At 40.9% G+C, this 16,661-nt stretch overlaps 1 non-coding gene across 1 annotated transcript; it reads right to left on the reverse strand.

The window, feature by feature from the left end:
• Nucleotides 1–15,305: 15,305 nt before the first annotated feature.
• Nucleotides 15,306–15,431, reverse strand: LOC132236316 (small nucleolar RNA SNORA25). Its single transcript, XR_009453258.1, has one exon. It is a non-coding gene; the product is annotated as a small nucleolar RNA SNORA25 (small nucleolar RNA).
• Between the last annotated feature and the right edge of the window lie 1,230 nt (nucleotides 15,432–16,661).

The following is a 16,661-nucleotide window of genomic DNA, read 5'->3' on the forward strand; positions in this document are numbered from 1 at the left end:
GGGCCTGGAGATCAAGTTCCTTTCTGTGTCCCATTTTATCTTCACGGCACGGCAGAGAAATGTCTTCCTCTGTGAATCTGTTGTATGCCACACATTTGCTCTTCCCATCTCCCTGTAAATGGTCTTCCTCCGCTTAAAGTCCCAGACCCTTATCCCCTTCTTCTTAGTTCAGGATGGCATAGAAGCCGCCTGACTGCCTGTGGGTCTGATCTTTTTCTGGGGCTCCCATATGTAAGTAATTAAATTTGTTTTTCTCCTGTTAACTTGTCTTATGTTAATTTGATGATCAGACCAGCTGAAGAACTGAGAAAGGTAGAAGAATATTTTTTTCTCCCCTATTGGTTCATTGCAGTCCACCTGGATAATTGATTGGGTGTCATGCTCAAGCAGTACAGGCCAATCTCTGAAGGGCCCTATTCCTTTACCTTCATGAGGACACCAGCTATGCTCTCAAACATTGCCCTTCTTATGCTCATTGACAATCAAAGACATCATCGCATTAGAGAAAAATAAAAAAATAGCTTTTAAAGATTATTATTACTGCTGCAAAGAAAAGAGTTTGTTAAATTCTACCCTTGTCCTACTCACAAAATTACCAATACGTTTTTCCCAGGTATGAGGTTGCTGTTTTGATTACAAGCTGTTTGAATATTACATTTCTTCCCAGACAGCAACTTTGTGCTGTAGGCAAATTGAGCCATTTCATGTAAATACAGCCAATGTTTCAGCAATATTTTAATTACCAACTCCAATGAGTACTTGAAATTTTTTTGTATGGAATATACACTGAATTTTCTAGGAATATAACTATAAGTAAGTCAACAGAAGATTGTATTTTGTTTTGTTCAGCACTTTACTAAAAATCATTTACCACTTTGGTAAACCATGCAATCAACAGCATTGCTTTTCATAGTGTTTGGCTTGCTAATGTCACACACTTGTATCAGTCCACATCTGTAGCTGTGAGAGTCATTGTGATTCTAAACCTGTGTGTGTATGTGTGTAAGTCCTAATTTCAAAACATGCTAAGAAAAAGTGTTGATTATATTTAGTTAGATTGCTTCTCTCAAATCCGAACACATTCATTGCAAGTAGATATGGGTTCCAGTATAACTGTACCCAGGTACTAAATAGTATCTATTATAAATTGATGTTCTTTTATTTCCCTTTTAGGTTTTAGGTAGAGCATTATTTTGATGTTCATACATGTGTGCATCAACATTATGTTATCTGTAAACTTTGTATGGGGATATGAAAGGAGAACATTGCAAATATTTGTTATGAAAAGGGGGCTTTCGATCTAGTAAGGTTGAACTATGGATGAAGAAATGGCGATGTGTGGATGGTTGTTACCTAGATTATCAATGCCACGGGCCAGGGATCGGTTATATTCACCTCTGTAGCCCTGAGGCCTAGGACAAAGCATCCCACCTAGTGGGGTCACTCACCTGCTTTACGGACATTTGCTGAACACTGCTCTGGGTCAGGCATAACAGGGCTATGACCATGGATGAGACAAGCAACCAAGAAGTGAACCGATAATGACACACATAGATGGCAGTGATGTGCCAAGGAGGAAGATGCAGCAGCAGAAGATAACTGGCGGTATAGGCAATTCAGAGAGCATGCTGTAGTTAGGCCTCTCTGAGAAGGTAACTTTTACACCAAGGCTGGATTCTGAGAAGGAATCAATAGTGAGAGAGCCAGCAAGAGCATTCAAAGCAGAAGGAACAGCAAATACAATGAACTGAGACAAAATAGGGCTCAGTGTGATCTCAAGACACAACATCTGACATGTGGTTGGAGGATGGTGAGGAGAAGCAGAATTTGTCACCCCAATATATGCCTCTCTGGCACAAGAATTATTTCAGGTTAACTATTTGTAAGAAATAGCAGACACAGAAGAAGCTCTGAGAACAGGAGTTACCCTTTCGTATGAGACATGTAAATTTATAAGGGAAATCTTCATTTGTAAGAGTGTCTCCCTGGCTGACTGAGGAAGAGGGGGATGAATAAATGTCTAGAAACTATCAATCATGAAGACAGACAATTAAATTTGCATCACAATACCATAATCATATCCTTCTTTACTCTGCTTTCCCATGACTGGTTTCACACATGTGTGTGTGTGTGTGTGTGTGTGTGTGTATCTTTAGCTGGAGATGGTACTTAAGGTGATGACTTAGGTCTTTTGGGGGAGTCACTCAGTTTTCCTGGATCCCTCCTATGTGCACAGGAGGTATATATGTTATTAAACTTGTTTGTCTTTCTCCTGTTAATCTGTCATTTTATTACAGGGGGTCTCAGCCAAGAAGCTAGAGGGGAAGAGGAAAAATTATTTTTCCTCTGCCGGCAGCCGGTCCATCCTTGCTGTTTCAAAGGACCTGGCATATATGGCATACTGTTCTTAAAATGTTTGCTCACCTTCTTGGCACTATGTGTTTTAACCAAGGTCTCCTCTCTGAGAAAGGTTGTTTCCCCAGGTAGGGATTTTCCCCTAAAGTTAGGGAGGGAATAAAACCCCTCAACTAAGTGCCAGGCGGGTAATTAATCACTTTAACTACGAACAATCATGCTTAAGCTACATAATCTTTACTCCCTGGAATGGAGATAAGAAACGCCCTAACCTTTGTAATAGAGATTGATAGGATTGAATCAACTGGTATAAATACAGATGTAACAAGACAGTGAGAGACAGAACTTAGAACACAGAACTTAGAAGACAGAACTTGGAAGACAGAACCTACACAGAACCTAGAGACAGAAGAACTTCGCTGAAGAGAACATGGCAAAAGATCCTGGACTGAACCTGACTACAGAAATTGGCAAGAGAACCTGACTAGAACCTGGTGACTGAACCTGGCTGGAGAACCTGGACAGAACCTGGCTGGAGAACCTGGAGAACCTAGCAAGAGAACATGGACACAGAACCTGGCTGGAGAACCTGGAGGACCTAGCAAGAGAACATGGACACAGAACTTCGCTGGAGATCCTAACCAGAACTTCGCTGGAGATCCAGACCAGAACCTGGAGAACCTAGCAAGAGAACATGGACACAGAACCTGGCTGGAGAACATGGAGAACCTAGCAAGAGAACATGGACACAGAACTTCGCTAAAGATCCTGTACAGAAACTGGCCTCAGAACCAAGAGAGACAGAACCTAGGCACAGAACCTACACAGAACGTTCTCTAGAGACAGAAGAACTTCGCTGGAGATCCAGACCAGAACTTGGCTGGAGATCCTGGCTAGAGATCCTGGCTAGGCTGCTGATCAACTGAACGCTGTCTCCGTGTCATTCCTTCTTCGCCGACTCCGTCCACACCTTTGGGGACCCCTGGACCTGCTGGGGTTGGACCCCAGCATTCCTCCATTAAGTGGTGATGGAGATAACAGGGGATTTAAGTGATACAAGAAGATGAGTTGACAGAGGCAAGCAAGGGTCAAATCCTACTTGGCCTCATAGGTCCTGGTAAAGTATTTGGATTCTACTCCAGGCACAATGTGAGATTACTGGAGTGTGTTATTTTAGGGAGAAGAAAAATGAGGAAAGAATAGCAGAGGTAACATAAATATGAACTCACTTTACACAAGCTGCTAAAATTGTTAACATTATGAAGGTTGCTGCATTAGGAAATGGTCCTACTCTTGCTCTAACTAGCCTGGGAACTTTAACTTTTGACCTTCCTAGTTCTGCATCACTGCCTGGATAGCCATTTTATTGTGCGTCGATACCTGGATATACACCAGTCCTCCAGATAACCCTCTGAATGCCCCCTGAAGGCCTCACATATCTGAGCCACCTGACACCCACTGGGTATCTATTATTCAGACCACTGGACTTGACCAGACCTCCTTGAGCCCATCTTGTAGACCACCTGATATCTATCAACCAGACCCTTGACATCTGACTGATAACAATCTTGGGCCAGTCCTAGGGCTAAGAATGCAAGACTGCCCTGGCCAGTGTGTCTCAGTGGTTAGAATGTCAGCTCACACACCAAAGGGTCATGGGTTCAATTTCCAGCCAAGGGCACATACCTGGGTTGCAGGTTTGATACCCAGTCCTGGTCAAGGTGCATGTGGGAGGCAATCAATTCATGTGTCTTTTTCACATCTATGTTTCTCCTCTCTCTCTCTCTCTCTCTCTCTCTCTCTCTCTCTCTCTCTCTCTCTCTCTCTCTCTCTCTCCCCCCACCCTCCCTCTCTAAAAAAAATGGGAAAAAATATCCTCCAGTGAGGATTAAAAATAAAAAGAATGCAGGACTGATAATTCCCCAGAATGCACTATTTAGATTCTTAACTTTCGTTTCTACTTTGGAACACTTCTGGGGTTTTACCTAGCTGTGTTTCCAGACCCTTCAATAAATTTTTATCATTTATTTCTAGCAAAGCCTCAGACTCTTTTTGTTTGTTCGACAGAAATATGATCTAGTTTTCATTTTTAAAAGATGAATCTGGCCATAGTGAGGAGAACGGACGCACTATTGTCATTCAACAGATGCTTAGTAAATAAATGCCCAAATCCATCCATCCATGTGTGGATGAATAAATCTATGAAGTCAGTGGTGCAGAAAAGGCCAAGGGGTGCAGCCCTGTGCAGTGGCTCACACTACTCCCTCTCCCTCCTCCACCTTGCCCATTAGTCCTTTCTGGTGCCTCCAGTTCCTCACAGAAGAACAATAAGCCTTGAAGATCCCCCTCCAGCTCTGAAATAATTCAGCAGCTCCTGCCAACCCACCCTCCTGCCAAGGCTTCCTGGCTTCCAGCAGCTGAAAAGAAAAGCTGCTGAATGTGGCTGCTGTTTATCATCCTCGGCTTGGCATTCTGTCTGCAGCTGGGGCCCCTCTCTACAAGACCACTCAGCATCTCGGAGCTGACTAATTTCCATGTTGATTGCAAAGCTGGAAATGTATACACTTGTCATTCTTATTCTTGGCCCAAATGCTTCGTGCTGACAGTAGCTCTGACGAAGGGGCACTGACACCACTTGCTAGTTATTGTCTGATGGGCAATTGACACAAGTGGGTTTAGGAGGATGTACCATTTGATAATCAGACCCCATCTGCAAAGCAATCACGAGTCACATTATGGAGGAAATGCAAGGAAAAGCTGGGCATGTGGCTCTTATTTTTGACTTCCCTTAGCCTAGCCAAGATTGTGCAAGGAGATGTTGCCGTGCAAGATACATTTATATATATATATATTTTAATACAATGAGCATCTGTTAGTGCTTTGAATTTATACAAGGACAGCAAGTAACAGATTGTGAGTTGAAATGCTTTCATGTGTAGGGTTTGCGAATGTAATGTAAAACATGAATGTCAAGTTTAGAATAGTACCTAACACATATTAGGAGCTCCATAAATCTTAGCTACTCTTACTCTCTCTTTTATTACTCCACCTCTCCAAAGCCAACCATTCCTGGCAGGTGCCCTACACACAGCTTTCGATCTAACCATCTACTCAAGATACCTTTTATCTCTGTTTTCTTTGATTAATAATGGGACCACAAACTACAACAGGTTTTTCAAATTTCTCCCCTATCCTACCCCCCCAGTTAAAACGTATCATGGAGATTCTTATTATCGATATACAGATCTGCATTTTTAATAGTTGCATAGTATTAATTTTATGGATGGGCCAGAACTTACTATCCTTCAGCTGATGAACATTTAGGTTGTCTGTGACTTTTTGCTGCTACAAATAATGTTGCAGTAAACTTCTTTGTCAATGTATCTGCATGTTCCTAATGATTTCTCTACAGGATAGACTCTGAGGAACACAAGATCCTCTCAGTTGCATATTTGCAAAAACTCTAAGTGGGAAACAGGGTGAGTGAGGGCTGTTTCCAAAAAAGAGATGAATTCTAGAAATTGAGGAATTCCCCTAACTCCTCACTGATGTACCCACATGCATAGTGAAAAAGACCAATGCTCAGGTCTTCTGATTCCAAACCCAGAGCTTTTTGTATTGCATGAGATAGAGTTAATCTCTCCAGGTATCTGATAACCTCGGTAGCCTGCAAAGTCTCTCATGTTGAAAACCCTGACTTACTAACTTCATTTGCAGTGGGCCTGAGAGGCCTGACTATAAACTGACTACACAAAACCAAAGGGGTAAGGGGACCAGAGGAGGGACTTCTACTCTTGCAAGTTATTTGGCTGGTCTAATAAGACAGATGAACAGGAGGGGGAAAAGCAATTTTAATTTCATATATACCAGGGCTTCCTAAGAATATGAGGCCCCAAGACAATCAGGCAATTGAGGCTTATATGCCATCCAGAGATAAGAGGAAGTTGATAGAAGTCTTCAAAAAGGAAGAAGGCAACTCACAAGCATATGGGAAAACAAAAGTTTGGTAAACAAATGTCTGCAGAGACAGTGGGGCACAGAGAGGACTTCCAACAAGCTTGCCTTGCTAAGTCCCCCCAGCCAACCACAACTACCTAGTCCTCATTAGTTGTGGTTACCTCTGATGATCACTCTTTCTCGTAGAACAGGCCCTCTTTCTAAATTCTTTTAGGAAATTTGTAGAAGGTGGATAAAAAAACTCTTCCTAAGCCTTCTGTGTTTAAAAAATAGCCTAAAATGATCCTCACACCAAAGAGACATAGCCTCCCTCATAGCCTCCTCCCCCATAGCCTACGGTACAATTTATCCATGCTCACAGAAAGATCCCCCATCCTTAAGCAGGGGTTAAAGAGAACATTTACTAAAAACTCAATATGGAAAAAGCACTGTACAGAGGACTAAAAGGAAGCAAAGTTGAGTCAGACACTGTGGAGTGATCTTGCCTTGAGTTGCTTCACAGTCTAAGAGGCAAACAAGATATACATGAGCAATTAAAATATGAGGTAAATTAATGACTCAAGAAATGTGACAAGACATAGGCTTTAAGGGCTTAGAAAGACTGGATATGAAAAACCACAGCTTACCTGCTTTTACCTTTATCCCCTAAGATTTCTACCACCATGTCCCTACAGTTAATTAGGTATGGCATTACTCCTATAACCTCAAGCATTATTAGAACCTCTAAATCCAACCACAGAATAAGCATTTACTCATGAATGGACAGCAACCTTAAACTCAGCCACATATTTTTAGACTTGTCAGTCAATTTGTAAATAAAGGTTACAAGGTACAAAAGCTGTTGGTTAAGTGCTTAAATAAGATGGTTTATCCCTAAGGTTAGATTTTTTGTATCAACTTTAGATCATATTCTGAAAAATATTTATCCAAGTGTGTTACACAAAAATTACTATTTAGTACATTGTAATTATGAAATTTTTTGACAAAGCAAAAGTAGTTCTGATGCCTGTCTCACAGATCACTGTCAAACTAGAACAATATGTTTCCACAGCATTTATTATTCACTCTTCTAGGGCCTTTACACTATGGCTTGAATCCATAATGTTACAAATGAAATTCTGTTTCTTTTTGGTGTTTGTGGTCATTTCAATTCCACAATCAGGTAAAAGGACAGATGGAGTTTTCCTTAGACTCAGAAAACTAGCATGAGTCTCTCTCTCACTCTCCCTATCTTTTGTAGACATAAAACTAAATACTAGAAGCTTCAGCTATCTTTGCTATAAATTAATGCTAGTTATTAAGGGATTGAACTTGTTGGCTATATTACTCATAGCAATTTCAGATACAAACTTGATTACTAGTGTTCTTTGAAATTCTGATTTTTTTCAAGACTGATACTATTAACATTTATTCAGTTTCCCAGAGGGAAACAATCCAGCTCAGAGGAATGATGATTTATTCTTCTACCTACTGCTCAATCATTAATTAAACTATAGAAAAGGAGGAGGTGGAGGAGAGGCACATAAATTCATTATCACCAGCATCTTAGTTAATGGCGACTCATTCTAGGACATCAAAATAAAATATTTCCTGAAACCTTGCAAACATCTGTGAGTTTAGCAAGAAAAAAAAGAGAAAGGAACAATTTGATTGGTTCAGTGTAAATGAATCAGAAACATATGTCTTGGGTTTTTCAATGTGGGAACATGGCTGGCAAAATTCACTTAAGCTGTTCAGAGCCCATGGGACTTGAAAAGGAGCTTGGCAGCCTGAATATGTATCTGTGCTGTCCTGTAAGCAATGCAAATAACTCTTAAATTAAGCCCAGATTTTTCCCTCGTGGGCCAGGAAGCCTAACTGCATAATAACAGCTTGCATTTTCATAGTTATGATTTTCCCCTTCAACAATCCTGAAATGCTTTGAGCAATGCATCCATTTTTCCTTTCCCTACTTATATAGCAAGATGTTTTTGTATGGCAGAACAAACATGAAAAACTTACATACATTATATATATATATATATATATATATATATATATATATATATATATCTGTGTATATAGACAAAATAAATGACATTCAGTTAAGTTTAAATTTTAGATAAGCAACAACTAATATTTTCATATATGTATACCTCATGCAATATTGGGGCCACATTTATATTAAAAATTGTATTCAGGATATGCTTGTACTAAAAGCTACTTGTTGTTTATTCATAATTCAAATCTAATTGGGTATCCTGTATTCGCATTTCCTATTTCTGGCAAACCTGGCTCTTTTGCTTTCCCCAAACTAGATAAATGAGACATCAAATGTAGTTTTTGAATTAGAGAAGTCTGTCTTTCTTCAAAGGGAAGAACATTCAGAATAAGGAAAGGGCTGGAGGTGACAGAAACGCTTCATCAACCATTGGGATCAGAAAAGAAAGGCATTCATGATTTCTGAAAAGGACACAACTATGGTTTTATGAACAAGGCTCTACTCAGGCTCTGCTAGAAGCCCCTTCCTACTTTCAATAATTGTGGAAAGTTAAGTAAGCTTAGAAGGCAAATGGTGCATATACAGTGGGGCCTTGACTTACGAGTTTAATTCGTTCGGAGACTAAGCTCGTTAAGGAGCTCGTTAACTCAAATTACTCTATCAACTCAATGCAAAAAATCAGCCAAGAGACAGCTGGTACCTCAAAAAACTCGTTAGTCGGGACACTCGTAAGTCAAGGCCCCACTGTATTCTATTTGGAGGACTCACTGTGAAGGCAGAGCCTAGGAGGCCACTGCCCACCTTAGAAGGGCAAACTGAGTAAAGAAGCCTGACAGGTGTATGGGTGCTCAAGGGAGGGTGGTGTTCGCCGAGGGCTGCGGACTAAAGGTCAAGAGTCCTCATGAATCCCTTACCCTCTATTTGTTATGCTCTCGGTTCCTAGCACAGTGCTTGACAATGTGAGTACTCATTATCTATTTGTGGAGTAAATGAATGAATGGACTCTCCTGTCTATAAAAGCAGAAAAATGGAACCAAGTCATGTAGAACTGCCATGCTTTGAACCAAGTCCTTTTTCGAACGAGGCCTAAGTTTCTGAAGATGCATCTCCGGGTTTACCTTCAGGGAAGACGCAGGTGTCCAAGCAGGCAGAGACCCAAGCACACCTCATCTACATGAGCCAGAGCATTTCCTTGTCCATTTCTCTTTTGCATTGAGGTTCAAATGAGATTTAATTTAAAAATGGTTCACTGCAAAGATTAAATAGTTGTAGAAATATGTTTAAGATTTAGGAGAAATATGTCTGTTCTAAGTTTTTTATCCCATCCACAGCCCAGTGTTCCAAACAAAATGATGCACACATTTGCTCACAGCCAGCTGGAGGTGATCGAGAAGGCACAGGTCTAAAGAACAGAAAGAGAAAGGGAGTCTGCAAAAGGACTTCTCACTCTGGTCTCCGGTTTTCCCAAACGGTTCATCTCAGTAACAGCACGTCTTGCCCGGAGTGATAATTACGCATCGAATCCCAGTACAAAAATGAGGAAGAATAATAATCCTGTGCAGTCTCTCCAGCAGTTTGTCATACTGAAAATGCGGCCTAATTGATTCTGCAAATGCACCGAGGGAATATAAAACCGTAATCAGTTTCGGTGTAATGTTTATATCTATAGTGACGGAAGTCTAATTGCAAAATTTATCATTATGAAATAAACCAGAGAGCACAGGTATACATGGCAATCAGTAGGAGGGTGTTCCTAGATTTTGTGTAAATCACTGTTGGCATTTTTTGTTCAGTACACAAATCAGCCTGGAGCAAGCTCAGTTTTGACCGTGTACAATTGTATTCCAGTTGCCATGCTACGTATTTCAATGATCTACACCATCTATTAAGTATGGCGTTTCTGTCCCCACCTCCACCTCTAGGAAATCTCTACCTGTCTCTAGCTCATCAGCTCAGGTGAAGATCCTCCGTGGGCCGGGGGGCGGGGGGTGGGGGTGGGGACGCGACCTTGAAAGTGCCCTCGAGCCTGGCTCTGGTCTGAGCCATAGGCTTCAATGGCTGCCCGTTGGCACAGAAGAAACTCAAGCTGCTCAAGGTCCTTACCCCCAGCAGCTTCTCCTTTGGTCTTACCATGTACCCATGACTTCACAGCTCTGTCAGATTATGTGCCAGTCACTGAAAACTCGATTATCTTTTTCTTCTCTGGTCCTTTCTTCATTTCTCTTAATCCTCAGGTTTTTATGTGCATATTAAAATGTCTATATTTAACCATTTTGACATCAGGCATGCTTCTAAGCACATATCTGTCATTAAAAGTAGGGCAGCAGACTTCCAATTTGGGGAGGATAAAATAGATGTATTTTCCCCCTATGTCTCCTGCTAAGGACTTTATATAAAAAACAAAAATAAGATGACTCTGAAAGGTGAGCAGAAGAAGGCAGAGCAGATAGGGAACTGTGCCCAGAACAATGAGTTCTGTGGGTTTTGTTTTGGCCTCGTATATCCCAGACTGGGTGCTGCAGAAGCCATAACTGGGAAATACAAAAATCCAAAGCAATTAATATTCCTAGGTGGTCCCAATAACCAGGCAACAAGCAGAATAGTCCTGCATCATATGCAAGATGTTGGATGTCTATTGCCCTTTGTGTCTAACCTGGGCAAGGCTCTATAACCTAAATCAGAGAGGGTGAATTCAAAGCATTTATGCTGCTGCTCTTTGCTCCCACACCCAGGGAAGGCATTGCTAACTGAATGTGACTCCTTGCTGCCAATCACTCATAGCTGTCATTCAAGAAGAGACCCATTGGTCAGTCCTTGTTAAATTTGCCTTTTGACAACAAGTCTTTCAACAAAAATTTCCTTTTGTATATTGTGATTTAGTGTCTATGATGTATCAAGCAACGGGAGACAGGCAGTCGATATTAGGGGGCTTAGTGTCAGAACAGACAACTCGGCACAAATAACTCTGCTTGGGGCGGGCATGCTGCAAGCTCTGAAAGAAAGGCACAAGCCTCGAGGGAAATATAACAAGTGAGAGGTTGCATGTTACTAAGAGGCTTGGGGAGTCTTCCCGGTGATGTGTCAGGGGGGAAAGGACTTAAATTGCCAGAGATGCGAGACAGAGCATTCTGTACTCCAAGCCAAGGCAACAAATGTAGGGAGTGTATGGTGCACACAGGAACAAAGAATGCTTTGCTTCGATGGTGCACAGGGAGTTCTGAGGAAAATGGCCGGAGAGGGAATTTAACAGGAAAACAGGGGCCACAATCAGAGGGCTACCATCAGAGGAGGTCAAGACACCTGTGCTTGACCTCCCAGCAACCAGATGTGACAGACTCACAGACACATCCGTTTCAAAGCCAGAAGAGATGTCAAAGAAATGACCTTCTCTTTACTTTTTTTATACAGAGACATTTTACAAACGAGAAAACAGAGAGTTGGAAAGGCTAAGTATCTGGATCAAGTTCCAGACCCCGGATGAAACCCAGGGGCCCTGCCATTTATTAGACAGCATGTTCTCTCCAGTTCCCAGCATCTGCTCCGGGCACAGCAGACAATAAAGATCACCACCGCGCCTCTGCTTGAATCACACTTTCCCCAGACTCTTCACCAGCGGTGACTATTCCCTCATAATTCAAGTCTCAGCTCCAAAGCCACCTCCTTGGGGAGGCCTTCTCTGACCATGCTGTCTGCACTAGCCCTGTCATCACCGTCCATCCCTCCAGCCTGATCTTCTTCACAGCATGAACCACTTTTTTCATTTATCAATTTATTTTTGTTTGACTTCTCCTTTCGAAAGTAAACTGCAGTCTTCCTTTCTGCTTCTGCCAGATTTATATCTTGGATTACTAGCACTATTCTAAACCTAGAAAAAAGCAAGGGAGAGAGAAAGAGAGACAGGCTGGAAGGTTACAAAGGAGATGGAGAAAGGAAGTTTACAAGGAAGTTAATACAGGTTAATGAGTTTATTCAAGAAACTGTGAACACCCACTGTTGTGGAAACACTGTGCCAGAGAGTAATGGGCAGATGAGAATGAGCAGACAGGAATGATACGGTCCTTGCTCTCAAAGAGGCTGCAATCCAAGGGTAAAGTTACAAGGTACCCAATTCACTAACCAGATAAAAATAAAAGTACAACTAGGATTAATGCAAAGAATGAAAACTACAAGCTGCTATGAGAGCAAATGACAGCAAGACTTGACCTTATCAGGGAAGAGCTGTGATTTGAGGGTAGGTATGAGTAAATGAGGTGAAGAGAAGAACGTATACAAGGAGGAGGGAACAGTACCTCAGCAGTGGAGTATTACACGTCTGGCTATGTTACGGCTAGTGGTCTCCAGGCAGCCTCAATGCCCCTGACACTCTGGGACACTGTAAGTCTAGCAGGGTTCCTGGACATATGAGGAAGACCTGAGCATCAGCGATGTCAATTAATTCCATTGTTCACACTAGAGTCATTGTTAGTATCAGAATAAACACTGACTAGCTAATGCAGCTTTATCTGTCTGCAGAAGAATTTTAATTTGCATGCTTTATGACACTAATATTTGTATAGTAGCCAGTAGATAGCTTTGAAAGTCAGTTTTTCTCTCCATTCTTTTAATGCAATGTGGGAAGTAATTAGATTTTTCTCCCCGTTCTCCCCCTAGAAGTACTCTTTCCTTTGGGCATTGTTTTCACATTTCCATTAATTTACTTGCTTATTAGTTTACTAGCATTTGCTAAGTCCACTATGGGCAAGGTCCATGGCAAGAACTATGGGGAATTCTAGCTTTCAGGAATCAGACATGTTCACGGGCTGAACAATCTCTTTTCTTTTACATAGAAGACAAACATCCTCCTCTACTTGCCATTCCCCAAACACACATGCTGTTCCGGGTCTTTATGCATCAGACCTATTTCCTTGGCTTTGCTTTTCTTCCTCCTTTTATTCACACCAGATAATCTTTACGACTGGGTTAAATTCTATCACTTTTTCAAAGCCACGAGTCTCTCAGGATTATTTTGATTGCAACGGACAAAAGAAACCAATTCTAACCAGCTTATGTTTAAAAAGGAAATTTATTATCTTCATAGGTGAACAGTCCCAGGGGAAATCTGCTTCAGGAATAGCTTGTTTTAAGACAAACTAATGTCACTAAGATCCAGGTCTTTTTTTTTTTTTCTTCTTATTCTAGTTCTTCTTCTACATATATTCCAGCCCCTATAAATTGTTGGTTTCACATCTTATAGGGGAAAAAAAAGTTTTGTCTCATAAGTCTCAGAGGAAGGTTTTGTTGTTTTCCATTGGCCTGTACTATGTCCCACAACCGTTCTTGAACCTGTTACTATTTTTGTGGGGATGGAAGGCTCTGATTAGGCAGACCTCTCATGTGATAGTCTTATTGACCTGCAGGAATTTCTTGAGTAACTATTCATTCCTACCACATGGTCTTGCTTTTCTTTAGCCCTGCATGTACTTATGAAACTGTATCTTTTATATACTTGAATGCTCACTGTGGCAGGTGAGATGGAGGAAGAGATAGGGGTACAATGATAGGGATGCTAGTCTGTAAGAGACTTACTTGCAAAAATATTAATAAATCAGTATTCCTTTGTTGCTGGCTTTCTCTGCCCAAAGTAACATAGGAAACACACAAAATTATAGTTTAAATTGTGGCCTACACCCAAGAAACTGGGATGACAGTGATGTCAAAGATGATTATAATTAAAATATAACTAATGCACATTTAGTATGTATCAAATATTTTGCTGAGGGCTTTACTAACATTTTGTATTTAAAACACACAACTATGTATTAATTTATAGATGGTAAAAGAGAGACTTGAAGCTATTAATTCTTTCAGTCTTTCAGCAAGTATATGACTATATTAAAACTGGAATCCACTGTAGCAAGAAATGAGAATAGAAGAGTATACAACACTCACTCAGAAAGGTATTGTCCTCACAGGGTGACTCAACAAAAAAGTTAGACATCATTCAAATAACCAAGCATATAAAGATCAAATCACACAGTGCATAGTTTACAGTAGAGAAGCACAGGGTGCTATGAAAAAATATAGCAGGGCATCTCTGGGGCATCAAAAAAGATTCTTAAGGAGAAATTTTGTTTTAATTGAGACCCTGTGGAGGGGTTTGGGTTAAAAAGATAGAGAAAGGAGGAATATTCCAGATAGAGGACAGAGTGTGGTCAAATGTTCTGAGGGGGAAGAACTCGTGGTATATTTGAGGATCTGACGAAGGTCAGAGTAGGTTGGGTACCAGGAAACAGCCTGGCATTTGAATAGTTGGTGTGGAGTAAAACTCCAGAGATAGTGGCCAGTCTTGCAGGTCTCTGGTAGGTTATGGTATATATTTAAATTTCAAAGTAACCAAAAACATTTGCAGGGTTTTGAGCACAGGAGTGACTCGATTAGATTGAACTGTAGAGCAAGAAAGAAGCTGGAAGGCAAACTAATAGGAATATATTGTATATTCCAGGAGTCAGACTGCTATATATTAACAACAGATGTAGAGGAATAAACTGATTCAAGAAATTATCAGGGGGTAAAATCAGAGGGAGGTACTTACATGACAGTAGGGAGGTACTACTATGACAGTAGGTTGTAGATTGAATGTGGGGAGCTGGGGTGAGAGAGAGGGAAGTGTCAGTGCAAACCCTAGGTGATAGAAAGGCAGCCAAGTAAGGTGACTACCTCAGTAGGAGAACTGGGAAACACAAAAAGGAGTGGAGGAGAGACAACTGTGTAATCAAAAGGTAAGCAATAGGCCCACATACGGTGGTTTTGGTGAGCAGAAAACTGGCAGGAGCCATTTGGTGAGGATGAACAGTGGAGATAGGTAGGAAAACAGGATGGAAGAGATGAAAGAGGGTCTCAGGAACCTGGCTAAGATGTTTATACATAATCCATAGCAAAAGAGAACCATCAAACTTTGCAGAGAAGAGGAATGACTTGACCAAATGAGCATGTCAGGAAAACTGTTGCATCTTATTTTATTTTTTTTATTTTATCTTATATCTCCTCAGGAAAACATAGCACTATTGGGTGTCTGTTACATCCTATGGACAACTTCGATCTCAGGTCACAGCATTAAGAGCTCCTGGTTTTGGTCCCATAAGCTCTCTTGTTGCATCTTATAAAAGAAGAATGGAGGGGCATAGTGAAGGGGAGCAAAGGAGCAATAAGGAGGCTGGCATCTTAGGTTCAGAGAAAGATAGAAAGGGTTTGAAAAAGGATAATGGAGACAGAAAGGACAATCAGATCCAAATTCTAAAGTACTGTGAATGTGCCATCATGCTGGGTACTGTAAGGTTAGTGAAGGATTAATAGGGTTATCTTCTGCCTGAGGAAATTTAGGGAGAAGAATTGGTTTCATTTCTATAAGCCCAAATAAGTAATATAAGACAGAAAAATGGCTAAGAATTTCAGAAGACAGAGACAAGAGGGGTGGTTCTTTTTGAGGGGATCAAGGAAGACCTCAAAGAGAGACTAAAATAATTTAGGGTGTGGTTTTAATTCAGTAGACAGAAGAAGAAAAAGAGATTTCAGAGGTCACAACCTCAAATGCCCATGTCTCCAGAGAATGGGATTTTGATGTCTGCCTAAAATTGTAGTGTAGCACGTCTGGCTCCTTGGTATGATTTTGCATCTCTTTGTTTTCAGGCCCAGCCAACTAAGCACCCTCTACAAATTACGCTGAGACCCATAGACCTATTCTGGAGTGGTTAATGAAGATGGTAATGAGATTGGGCTGAACTCTGATCCCAGAAAGCCCCCTGTAGACACCATGGCCTCCTTGTAGTCTGTGATGCCACTCACTACCACCCTTTGTCAGTTTTGCCATTGCATTCTTTGACAGTTTTCAATTCTAATAACAGTGCTCATATCCAAGCCTATTTTATAATTAATCTTACAGACAGGCTCCCTTCAAACTCTATCACACAATTCCCTGAGATGCCAACATACATAGAACAAATGATGCACTTATTTCACGTACTATAATTACAATTCTATTAGAATTGCTAACATTTTTATCCTCATAACTCTAAGCAGCATATCCATTTATATTCATAGCTGTGGGGCTGATGGCTTTGTTAGGAAATGAGGTTATAATTACCAGTAATTTTTCTAGAATCACAGAAACAAAATATTTTACAGTGGGAAGGGGGCTAAGAGATCATCTGATGATAACACTAATATTTGTTCAACAGTTTTACAGTTTTAAACCATTCTCATTTGCGCCATGAAATACTCTGGGCAGGAACTGCCATCATCATTCTGCAGTTGAAGTAACAGTGTTTTAGAGAAGTTACAGGACTTGCTTAAGTTGACACAACTAGCTACAGCGAGGCCTTGACTTACGAGT

The sequence above is a fragment of the Myotis daubentonii genome, chromosome 5 (genome assembly GCF_963259705.1).
Source record: "Myotis daubentonii chromosome 5, mMyoDau2.1, whole genome shotgun sequence".
NCBI lineage: Eukaryota > Metazoa > Chordata > Mammalia > Chiroptera > Vespertilionidae > Myotis > Myotis daubentonii.